This window comes from Camellia sinensis, chromosome 4 (genome assembly GCF_055761805.1).
Source record: "Camellia sinensis isolate YWXY chromosome 4, ASM5576180v1, whole genome shotgun sequence".
NCBI lineage: Eukaryota > Viridiplantae > Streptophyta > Magnoliopsida > Ericales > Theaceae > Camellia > Camellia sinensis.
Window position 1 is genome coordinate 146771167 of NC_138964.1, and position 12972 is coordinate 146784138.

Consider the following 12972-nt stretch of genomic DNA (forward strand, 5'->3'; position numbering starts at 1 on the left):
CTGTTTCGCGCCCTAGTACATTCAATTCCAAAGTACTTAACTTCCCCATCACATGTTAAATTTTGTGTTCTATAAGCTATAGCAAATCCTGAGTGTTTCACATATTTTGCAAAAAATGCGTACACCTCTTCCTTTGATCTAAAATACATTCTCTTCTTAGGTTCTTAAACTTCACCACACTCATTAAATGAAAGAGTGTTATCTTCTTCTTCAACTTTGTCACTCCCATTGAAAAAATTATTGTTTGAGTCAATATCCATTCTACCTTCAATGTTAAATAGAATACAAAATTTTAGAGTACAAACAATTATCTTACAAACAATTACCTTTATCTAATGCTATGGAATCAAATAAGGAGACATGTGAAGCTAATATATTGCAATTACAGACAACATCTCTGTGAAACAGTTGAATTAAAACAAACAAAGAAAAAAGAATTCAAGAAAATTCATGACAACTCTACATTAGATAAAGAAAATTCATGACAACTCTACATCTGAACAATAATTTTTTCAATGGCTCTGGCTTTGATATTGATTCGAACAATAATTTTTTTGCAATTACAGACAAAAAATTCTGGATTTGAGTTGCATCCGAACAAACTTAATTTGTATGGACTTATGTCGCAAAACAAACTTAAAATGTTCAGACTTAAACACCCAAAAGTAGAATAAATTAGTTTTATTCACCAAACATTTTAAGTATGTTTAGCGTAACCAGTTTGAATATTTTAAGTTTATTTGGCACTGAAAATCTAAACAAAGTTTCAATGGCTTTGTTTTCAAATCACACGGATGTGCTAAAAATTATACCAAACCACTTTCAAATAGCTTTCAAACAATTACAAAACTAATTAAGAACTAAATAAATATTTTTAAACTATGGGATCTATTAATAATCATACAAATTCACTTTCAGATAATGAGGAATTGACAATGCTTGAAGAGGGGTTGCGGGGTAAGAAAGTATTAAGTTGAGTTGGGATGATGATGAAAGTTATGACTTACTGTGAGACAAAGTTGGGGTGCGGTGTAGTAGGAAGACCATAGCCACTAGGAGGGAAGATTGGTTGTGTGTAAGGAGAGTCCAAAGAAGTAGTTTGGTGTGGGTTGGATAGAATTTAAAGTTTGAATTAAATTTGGGTCAGGCTTGAGTATGATAATGGGAACTTGAGTGACTTGAACCGAATCATATATATAAACGAAAATGATGAGTAGAGAAACAGAGTGGATTTGCAGAGAAACAGAGTGGATTTGCACACAAGGGAAACAAAAATACAATAGGTTGAAGAGCAAATGACGAGCAAATCACACAAGGGAAACAAAAATACCAGTCAAGACTCCTCTTCTTCAACTATGGATGACACAACGGCAGTAGCTTCCGGCACCCACGGCAGCAACAACAACTCAGATCGAAAATGTACAGTGCCGCTAGGTTACGAACGATACATCGCTCTTCTCACTGTGCAACGCAGATCATTGCTCTCACTGTGTCTTTCTTTTTGCGTTCTATTTTTATTGTTTTGCCGCCAAATATGATGCTTGGCTGTGAGACTTCATTCAATTCAAGCACACGCCCGCAGAGGGTAAAAAACAACATTCGGGCCACTCTCGAGCCACAACATTTGAGCTACGAATCGGAATTGTTTATTTTTTTCCTTTCACTCCTATGCTTTCATGTCTGTACATACGCTGCCGTGAAGTTAATTGGTAATTAATATTATGTATATTAATTTTTTAATATTTTTTTGGTAAATAGTGATAACTTTTTAATTTTTTTGATAACTTTTTGACTTTTTATGGAGCTGCCAAACCAGCCCTTAATTTATTTTATTTTTTTAATTTTTTAAATCTTATTTGAAAATATAATACTCCGTCTGTCCCAAAATATTAGTCCCTTATTCCATTTTTCATTGTCCCAAAATATTAGTCCCTCTTCAAAAATTAAGTACAAAAATAATATAAATTTCCTATTTTGCCCTTCTTTTAAATTAATAAATAATATAAAAAGTACAATTATGACATTGATATTCCCAAAAAATGTACTATCAAAAGGATAACTTTGGAAAATTAACTTTTTTCAAATGCAATAATTGTACTACCAAAAAAAGTTAAATTCCCCAAAAGGGACCATTATTTTGGGACAGATGGAGTATATTTTATTTTATTTCATAAACTCTCTAACGAGAAAATATATTATTTAAAAGTATAATATATTTTATTTTATTTCATAAACTCTCTAACGAGAAAATATATAATTGAGTAGAGATAAAATAAATATTTTTTTGAACAATATTATCATATTAATATGTTACTATGAATTAAAGTAACATGTCATTATTTATATCAATTTCGATGGTAATATATATTTTTTAAGAATTTCCTAATTAATATGGATCTTATTTGATAAATTTTGATGAGATGATTCTAAAAATATTAATTTTATTAAAAATCGGCATTTACGTCAAAAATATATTATTTTAAAATTTAATATTTTGATAATAGTGGTATTTGTTGAATTTTTCAAGAAAAACTTTTTATATTTATTTTAGGATAAATTACAAATACACCTCTGAGATTTGATTAAAATATAAATCGCCTCATGTGGTTTTGAAAATTACATTTCATCCCCTGAGGTTTCTAATTTCATAACAAATCATCCATTTTATTAATAAATCATCAAGCCAATTAACTGTTTTTAACGATATTAAAAATATGTTTCAATTAATAATTTAGATAATTTTATTATTGAATAGGAGAGCAATTATGAATTTTATTTTTTAGTTAATTTTGTTAAATAAAAAATTCTAACAAGGAGGTATTTGTAATTTTTTAAACCACAAAGGACAATCTATATTTTAAGTAAATCTATAGGGTGTATTTGTAATTTACCTTTTATTTTATTATAAGGAGATTTTGATCAAATCAAAAAAAAAAAAAAAAAATTGGCTATGGCTTTTTAAATACAATTTTTTGAAAATTTTTGGATACTTATTTGGTTATTTCAAAAAGTGAGTTCATTTTTCAAAATACATATTTTGAGGATTTTGTTCTTTACACATCATGCGTAGAGGCATAGGCATAAGTAGAGCCTATTATGTACTCCTCATAACCTCTTAGTTTGATATATATATATATATATATATACATGTTATATATGTATAAAAATATAATTTGGTATGTAATAATTTATGGGTACATATCATACCATTAAATGTGTGACTTTATTATAAAATTTACACTCATTTTCACCACAGAAAATGTAAATTTTTTTTTCCAAATTTGCATTAAAAAATTTATTTCATAGAATTAATTTTTTATAAATGTTATGAAGCAAATTGTGTAAATCGTAAATTTAAACATAAATTTACGATTTAAATAAAAAAAATTTAAACATAAATTTACGATTTTGTAAATATGTAAATAAATTTAAACATATATTCACAACTTTTTTAATGCAACATTGTAAAAATTGGGCGTTTTCCGCAAAATTTCGTTTTCCAAATTTTTGAATATAAATTCATGTTTTCCAGAATTTGTAAATATGTACGTTTTCCACAAATTTGTAAATAAATTTGCAAAAATTGCGATTTTTTTAATGCCAATTTGAAAAAATAATTTACATTTTATGTGGTTGAAATGCGTAGAAATTTTACAGTAAAGTGACACGGTTATGGTAGGACATGTATCCATACCAAATTATATTTTACTAATTTGTTCTTGCATGCAGGATTTTTTTTTTTGGTTTGCATATTCCGGATTTGTCTTCCAATGAAAAGCTGGATAAATGAATATTGACCCAAGGGCACAACAAGATGGTGGCTTTGATGGCTATGGATCTCATGGATTTTTTTAATTAGTTTAAATACATTCGTAATTTCTAAACTTATTTCTTTTAATGGGATTAAGTGAGAAACAGGAGATAATGTACTATTAATAATTGTGTAAGATCTTAGATTTAAAAGATTCAAGTAGTCTCATTACTGTATAATGAAATCATGCATGATGTAGTCAATAATTTTGTTCAATTGACTTTTACTTCAATGCCTATTTATTTATTTGACAGGCTTACTTCAATTAACTTTTCTTATGTGGCTTTATGTGAACAAACTGTAAAGGTTCTTCAGATCAGGGAAGTCAAAGGAATTGAACCAATCTTTTATAATACTAATTCACAGATTGTAGTGATGGATGCATTTAGTAATTCTCGAAGGCATTTGGAAGTATTGTCATTTTTTTTTAAACTCTACAGACGTAAAAAGAAGTGCAAGACTTCATATTGTTTTTCCTATTTAGTTTTATAATACTCCATTATAACTCAAGGCAATTTTTTTTGAAGGGAATAAACCGATTATCTACAATACACTTTCATACTTATGAAGGTGAGGAACCTTGACGTAGTGTCCTGTCTTTTTAGTTAGTCAGTTTCGATTGTTTGGATTTTCTCAAGTGTTACATTTTTTTAATGGTTATTTTTTTTAAACGGGGAGAGGGAGGGGTGTTAGTCTGCAAAGGAATCATGTATTTTAATCACATACTTATGAATGTGATAATTGCTAGTATTTAGTTTGCTAATTGCTGGTAAATTGGGGAAGACACTGGTGCTTTTATCAAGAAGAGTTATGTTAGAAACTTTTTTATGTTCAATTTCTCTTAATTCATAATTATTGATTTTCCTGTTTCTCATAAATATTTTGAATGAGTTTTCTCGTTATGATTTCTTTTAGCTAATTTTTTAAAGTCGAATTCAAGTTTTGGAGTGATTTGTTACAGGTGACTGATTAGCATTAGAAACATTGTGGTTGTGTTGCTTTTTTCTATGTGTGTTAATGATTGGTCTTTTCAGTCAAATGATTAGTTTTTTTATTTTTTAATAAGCTATAATGATTATTCTTTTGTACCAAAATGTTCATTCATAATTCCTCTTATGCATGAAATTTGTCATTTTGAATTGATTTGTCATAATTAAGTTCTATGCAGTGAAATTGTTGTCATTCTAAATTGATTTATTTTAATTGAGTTCTATAGTGCAATGAGATTGTTGTCATTCTGAATTAATTTATTTTAATTGAGTTTTATAGAGTGTACGAGTTATAAATTTTTATTTTTTTACTTTACATTTTACTGTTTTGTTTTGCATTAAGGCTAGGGGAAGTTGTTATTTTAATTAAGTTCTATAAAGCGCGTCATACAAGTAAAATTGTTGAAAATTCTTTAAGAAGAATCAAAAAATGTTAGACTTCACAAATTTTAACATGATACGTATAAATTATAATTATATTTTAATCACAATATTATTTACACCGTGTTTTTAGGCACGGACATATACTAGTATATATATATACAACAAAGATGAAAATATTTTTTGATGTGATAATTTTTTTAAAAATTGTCTCTCTCCTTAAATTGGAAGAAAATTTAAAAATACAATGATGTATTTTTTTTTCAAAATAGAGTTTTCAAATCACTTTTTAAAAAAAATTTCCAAAAAAATTGGAACCAAATATATAGTGGGACGGAATTTTGACGGACATTTCTTTGTTTTTTTTCCTTTTTTTCCGCGGTTAATTGACGGCGTTTGTGTACTTCGCGTACGGTATCTACGCTGTACTTACGATATTTTTGTATATTAAAAAATATATATTATAATAATAATTAGTTTTGTAATCTTTAAATTAAAAAATAAAAAAGGAAAATAAAAAAATATATATTTTCAAAATAAGTTTTCACTTATTTTTTTTGGACACTATGTCTATAAATCCATATCTTAATTTTATTTGGCCAAAGATCCAAGCGCTAAAATATTTTGTTCAAAATGACAAGTTTAGATAAAATGACCAAAATTAATGGTGGGCGCGAATCAGTTGCGGCCACAGAATCTCCAATCCGTCATTCGTCCGTCAAATTGGCAGATTGAAGAAAATCAATTTGCATCCATCTGCTAATCCGGAGGATATGGATTAGCAGATGGGTGTGAATCAATTTGGCAATTTAAAATTTTATAAATTTTAACATAATTCAACTTGTACACTTCCTCAAAATTTTTTTTTTTACAGTCAATGACTTAAAAAAGTATTACAATCAATGCATGCCTCATCCAAATAAAGAAAGTTTGAAACTTTAGAATATTATAATCATTGCATGCTTCATCTACATATTACAATCACAACATGCATCATTCACATAAAGTATTACAATATGTGGTTCTTAAAATATAAAAACAATTCAAACCACCAAAACCATAAACAGAACAGTAATAACGATTGTATGATTCTGTATTGTTACATCTATATCCTTGAAAACAAAAACGAACCAGCATATATCATTTTTTTTATTAATTATTTTTAGAGTTAGATTTAAAAACCAAAAAATATAGATAAATAATACATTTATTTTTTTAATTCAAAAAATATATTCAAGTTGAAAACTCTTTTTCAACTGAATATTTAAACTCTTTTTCAATTAAAAACACTAACAGAATATCTAAACAAATTAAAAACACAAAGTCTTACATATTACTAGTGGTGCTCGCGGTTTTGCGGTTCGGTTGCGGCCAAAGGAACATTAAATCTGCCATCTGTCCAAAACTAGGCGGATTGAAAAAAATCAATCTGCAACCATTCGCTCATCATCACGCATCCATTAAAAATGTGCGCGGATCGGTTTGGTTCGGCCGATTTGGACGGATCGGTATATTCGCTGCTCATTCCTAACCAAAATACCCCTATTATATATCATATATACATTAAAGTGAACACAATCACTCACTCTCTCTTTTCAAACTCTCTCTCTCTTCCGTCGTTGCTCACCAGTTAGTGCTCCTCCGTCATTACTTCTCTACCCTCATTCACCACGAGATCCAGATCCGTAGCTTCATTACTGCCGACCTTAAAATCTAGATCCATATCCAGATTCGCTTCCGTGAGATCCAAATCCAGTTATTCGTTTCCCACCACCACTTATCGCCGATCTACTGAACTAATACTTTGGAACTTTTCAATTTTGAGCCTATTCGATGTCTTTGATCAATGACGGTGGAAGTCAAAGATGGGGGCGTGGTGGTGGTCTTCGCAGGAAACCGCTTCCTTATCAGCGATTTTGTAAGCGAACAAAAAATTCTTTGGTAAGGGGCTTGAATGCTCCTTAAGTGAGAATAGTGGCTCTCGTAAAAAAAGGTAGCATTAGTCCTCTGAAATCTGCACCATGGCTTGAAGTTACGCTCCACACAGTAACGCTATGTTTTGTTAGGGATTTGGAAAGGAAAAGGGAAAGGGAAAGGGAAAAGGTAAGTGAAATGTGAATAAAATATACTAATATTTCAACTAGTTTCACACACCTTTCTCTTTCTCTTTCCTAATCCCTTCTCAAATCTCTCAATCACAACATATCTGTCACAGAGCAAAGCAACTTCAATTACGTATTATTATATATTATTGTTGTTGTTTTTGTCAATTATATTATTATTGTTGTTTGGGCTTTGGATTTTGATTTGTGTGACTTCTTGTTGTTAGCTGATGAACCTTTATGCAATGTGGAGATGATTACAGTGACTAATGCTAAAATTGCTAGTAAATTAGTGGAATGTTTGGTGTCATGGTGAAGTGGAATCTACTATTTTTAATCAATATGATAAAGTTGCATTTTAATGGAGAATATTATCTATAAATTATAGTCTTAGATAATGTAGTATATATATATGGATAATATTGTTCCGGATTGCCATGACCCGAACCCGCCCCCGTGAGTTAAGGACATAACTAGCCAGTAATCATGAGATTACCTACAGCCTCAAACCAAACCAGACGTATTTTAACAGAATTAACGGGGCCAAACGGAAGCAATTTTTAAAATTTTGTCCATAGAGCTGTACTTACATGGCACGCCAAAACAAACTATACATACATACATTAATAACTCACAACAAATATACAATACCATAAAGTTCTGCACATGCAGGATCATCCAAAACTAAGTCAACCCATGAAAACTGTATACCGACATATACAAAGACTTCGCCAACATGACAATAGAGAACAAAATGATAAAAAGGCGAAGGCGAGTCTCGTGCGTGAGACACATGGGCTGACTCTCCAAAACCCGGTTGTTCCAAACAGACTTCACTAGGGCTGGGTCTGGACCTCTTTTGGCTCACCTACAAAGACATGAATGAGCGTGAGCGAAAGCCCAGTGAATGATATCAAATAAAGAAAGTACATTGGAACATTATACATTAGACGGCCTTGGGCCCAATTCACTCATGTCAAACTGGCCTTTAGGCCTTTCAAACTTTCATTTCAGACTTATCCTGTAGTTACTTTCAGAACGGCCATAGGCCCAGTTTTTAATCAAAACGGCTTTAAGCTCTTGAACAGAGTGGCATTCAACCCTTAAACAGAGTGGCGTTAAGCCCTTATCAGAATGGCATTAAGCCCTTATCAGAATGTATGAACTCAAGAGGTGTCTTGCAAGGATTCTAGAGGTGACTCACATTGTAGCACTTAGTTCCGTACATCACTTTGTTTCATACCAGAAAATACAGATTGGCCTCAGGCCTAACAGATCATACAGAATGGCCATAGGCCCAGATTGGCTTTAAGCCCAGTTCATGTATGTATGGACTCAAGAGGTGTCTCGCACGGATTCTAGAGGTGACTCACATTGTAGCACTTAGTTCCGCACAACACTTTGTTCCTTACCAGAAGTCATTAGGTCTTAATGACCGAACAATCCATATCATGTCATAACATAGCATAATCGGAACAGATAGACAGAAACAGAATAATCTCAGTTTCCCAAGTATACCATTATATAATAGTGCACATAAGTTTCTTATGGTTTATGCCAAACTGTTATTCGTGTCAGATTATCATTCGTGTCAGATCATCAGACTATCATTCGTGTCAGATCATTTGTATCGGATCATTATTTATATCAGATGGACTTTGGCCCAATACATAGCATAACAGATATTTTAAATTGGGAACAAATAACATACTCCAACTATCTTTATTAAGATATTACTCACAGTGATCGGCTGATTGATTTGCCTTGGAGCTTGACCCTACACATCACGTAACACATATGGGTCACAACCGATTCAATCCATTCTTAATTCACATATTCCTCTTTAGGCTTAATTCTTATTCTTCTAACTCATTTACAATGCTCAATGTATGCCTAAGAGAACTTAGAAGTGAAAGGGAACAGAAAACGGAACACAGAATGCATTTTCAAAATTTCAGGAAACAGGGTCCCCGCCCCGCTCGAGCGTGGACTCCTCGCTCGAGCGGACCAATGAGTCCTGCAAAAGTACTGGCTATGTCATTTTTACGCTCGAGCATGGAACTTGGACACTCGAGCGGAAGTCCATCTTACATAGCTCCCCGCTTGAGCGTGGACTTACCCGCTCGAGCGGACATCATGGTCTGCAGAAAATATTGGGAGCACGAAATTCACGCTCGAGCGGCGATTTCCCCGCTCGAGCAGACATTAAATTTATGGGTTTTCCAGATCAAGTTCTTGAGCTTCAATTCGATGTTCAAAGGCTCCAAATGAATGTTTTTGGCTCAAACTTTACATAATCATATACTAACATGATACCAAACCCAATTACAATACGATGGAGCTCAATTTCACAATTTAATCACATGCAAGACTCAAATTACCTCCAACTCAACACCAAGATGCTCAAATTAAAACATTCAAGCCTTACACCCCCATGATTTGTACATGCATGTGGGAGATGCTCATCATTCACAAATTAATTGGTGAAGAGGTGACCAAAACATGAGTTTCAATTAAAATTGCACATGGATTATACATTTTTATGTTCAAACATGCAATTTCAAGGTACTTTCTCACATGCATGTGCATATAGACTACCAAATCAACAAACCAACTTGATTTCATCATGATCAATTCATTTTATGTTCCTTATCAACATTCAACTTCAATTCACAAAGATTACAAACTAAGATGCACAAATTTACTCACCTAGGAGCCTTACTCTTCCCAATTTATGATCAAATCTTGAGTTAGACTTCAAATTTCCAAGCCTCAAGACCAAAATGGCACAATCCTTCATTCTCCCTCTCTATAGCCGGCCCTCTCTCTAATTTTGAGTCCAAGATCAGCCAAAATGCAACTAAGGAGAAGAATTGAGGTGTAGTGCCTTTTTACAACACTCTCCACTAATTTCATTATAATAATAATAACAATTGGGCACTAATTTATTAATTTAATCAACTTAATTTGGTCTGAATCAATTTTTCAATTAAACTTCACTGTAGGCTCTAAAACTTATGCCAATCACAATGGCGCAATCAAATTTTGATTTCGGTGGCCGATAAGGCCTTCAATTTAATTCCCAAAGCAGATAAGCAAACAGATATTCCTACAGTGAACAGATAGAAATTCAAAATCACACATTTTCACATAATGGCATACAAAATCATATAGGACATATAATTAAACTCATAATAAGGACCAATTAGCTAATTACGGAACAGGGTTTTCATACCGATCTCAGATCTCCCTTGTTGTTTCTCAGATCTCTCTCTCTCTCTACAAACCCAAAGCCGAGTCTACATCCACTCCATCGGTGACGATTGGCTCTAACACCACCGTATTCGGAGTTTGAGTTTGTGGTGTTCTTTGCCCCATTTCATGTATACTATACTATATATATATTGTTTGAATTTTGTTTGGAGAAAAGTCTCAGAGAAGCCCTAAGAATCGATGAAGAATTTTTTTTCTCACTTCATTTTCCTAATATTCAAACAGTGAGCGAGCGACGAGTCTTATATTATGGATATGTGATTTGAAACATGAGAGAGTCTGAAAATTGAAAAATGTGATCTGAAAAACACACAATCAAATATGTGTTTACCAGTTTGATAGATAAAAATTACTAAGACAAAAATTTCAACGCATAGAAATTACAGATAGAAATTTTATGTAGATAGAATTTTAATAGATAGAAAATTTACATAGATAAAATAAAAATTTTAATAGATGAGAGAAAAAGAACGGGCTGCCAAATTTGAGTAACAGATAAGAAATTGTTATTTTAACCGATAAGAAAAATTGAATAAATGGATAGAATTTAGGAAAAAAAATTGAACATATAGGAGAAAAAAATTGAACAGATAGTTAAAAAATTTGAACGAACAGATAGATATAAATTTGAATATATAGTCAATGAAAAGTCAAACAGATAAAAAAAAACGCAATTGGTAAAATTGGAAACAAAATGTCTTTTAGAACTTCTTACCAAATTATTTTATAAAGTATGGACCTCTTACCAACAAAAAATATTTTCTGAATCTAATATCTTATATTCTTCTTAAATTGAATTTATCACCATTTTTCTCTAATTTTTTTTCCCCTTTCACACCACTTTGGACAATCATCTACTTTTGTCATTCATAACCTTTGGATATTGGTTGTCGTTGACTATTGGTCAATCAATCAATCTCTAGCGATCTTTGATGACCCTCTCTTGATATCAGATAGCCTCTAACTACCTTCAAATGATTTTCAATTACCCTTCAATATAGTCTTCAATCACCCTCTCAATCATCCACCTTTGCCATTCATAACCTTTGGATATTGGTTGTTGTTAACTATTGGTTAATCAACCAATCTCTAGTGATCTTTGATGACCCTTTCTTGATATCAGACAGACTCTAACTACCTTCAAGTGATTTTCAATTACCCTTCAATATAGTCTTCAATCACCCTTTCGTCATGACTTTTAGTGACCTGCAACTAAGGCTGCAAACGAATCGAGTTAAGCTGAGTTTTAACATGTTCGGCCTTATTTATTAAGATTTTAACAAACTCGAGCTCGAACTCAATAAAAATTTAACGAACCGAGCTCGAGCCGAGTTGGCTTAGGCTTGGCTCGAGCTTGAGCCTATTCACAAGCCTTAACGAGCAATTTTCTTTTATAAATTCATACTTGTGTGTGAGACTAAAATTACGATTAAAACTTTGATTATACAATTATATATACAATATATATATATATATGAACATTCTAAACAAAAAGTCAATATCTTATCAAAATAATAATATCTACTACCACTATTATATAAATGTACTATCTATAGTTAACTATTGTTTACATTTATATTTTTTAAATATATAACTAACATATTTATCTTATTTTTTATACATATTTTTATATTATTTAATATATAAATAATAAATATTGAACGAGCCAGCTAACGAGCCGAACTTTAGAATGTTTGGGCTTGTTTATTAAAAATTTAATGAGCTCTAGTTTGAGCTCAAATGCAAAAAGAATTTAGCGAACTAAGTTTGAACAAGCTCTTACCGAACCGAACTCAAACATGTTCACGAATGATTATGTTTATTTGTAACCCTACCTCCAACAATACTCTGACCATTTATACCATTGACCATTATCTTTGGCACTAAACTATGTGTTTAAATTTTTTTTAAAAAATATTTGTATATATCAAACAAAATTTTGTTTCTTTGTATAAAATAAAAGAATAAAAGCTTGTTTAATTTATGTTGGTAGACTTTTTTTTATGATCGAGTATCCGAATCAGTTTACATGCACATTAATTAATCTCAGGACTCCACTGTGACAACCCTCATCTCTGATTACTGTTAAACTGTGACTGAATATGATAAGTAATTGATTAGGAGGAAATCCTAAACTGATTGCATGAGTATGTTGTTTGGTTGCATTTCTATCTGTTTATCAATTGATTGATCTATTCATGTTTTAAGTTCGAACTGTAAATTGAAGGCCTTATCGGCAGCCGAATCTGAAATCGACTGGTATTTTATGATAATTAGAATCTATGTGATTTTATGATAGATTTAATTGAAATGTGATTTGGTATGATTAAATTACATTAAATAATGTTAAAATTACATTAGTTGGAGTTATTTGCACTTTTGCCACTAAGTGGCTTGATTCAAGACCACCTCTCCT